The sequence below is a fragment of the Vanessa tameamea genome, chromosome 5 (genome assembly GCF_037043105.1).
Source record: "Vanessa tameamea isolate UH-Manoa-2023 chromosome 5, ilVanTame1 primary haplotype, whole genome shotgun sequence".
NCBI lineage: Eukaryota > Metazoa > Arthropoda > Insecta > Lepidoptera > Nymphalidae > Vanessa > Vanessa tameamea.
The window spans coordinates 6256691-6257531 of NC_087313.1; positions in this window are offsets into that span (position 1 = coordinate 6256691).

The window sequence follows — 841 nt, forward strand, 5'->3', positions numbered from 1 at the left end:
TCATAGGTAACTTTGTTTAACAATAAAACCGACATGGTAATACTGACCTGTTTATTATAAGCAACACTACTATAAATAACACACGTTTCATTAAACTAATTAGATTTTCTAATAGTAGAATATGTGCTGATCTTTATTGTAATTTTCCTTTTTGAACCGAATTAGTTTTAGAGTCAATCCAGAGAATCCAAGAAATAAGTTAACAAAAGATAACTCTTTATAATTTTAGAATAATAGTTATTCCTACAAATTAAATGCAAAACAATAGAAAAAAAAATGTAGGTACCCAGCGTATAAAGTAAAATGTCAGTTAAAAACCAAGCCTAAAATGGTGCCTGTAGTCGGTTGAAATTATTAATCAAATTAATATTGTGAGCACGTCATTGTCCATGTTATTATATTATGATTTCGTTTCGTGCAGTGCCGACATTTAATGAATATTGTGTGTAATGTTTCCACGTAATATTACAATGTTACGGTATATATTTTATGTAATGGAACCGTGCTAAGTAACCGTATGTTACAGTACTGAATGTAAATTATATTAAGAAACGGCAAGCAACTCAATAGTTACTTCCATCAAATTACATGAGTATATTGATTAAATCATTTTTTATTAAGTTTGGATGAAATAGGACGAATACTAACTCCACGCTTTTTATTAAGTGAGAACTTTAATGACTTTTCGAGATTTACAAACTATACAATTTCGTACCAATATTAATGAGCTGCCACGGATAGTATTCACTCATGACAGTGAAATTTTTTTAATATGATGTGTCAGAACTTTTTAATTCATAATGTAAGCATAAATTAAAGTTTTAATAAGGCCAATAATGTT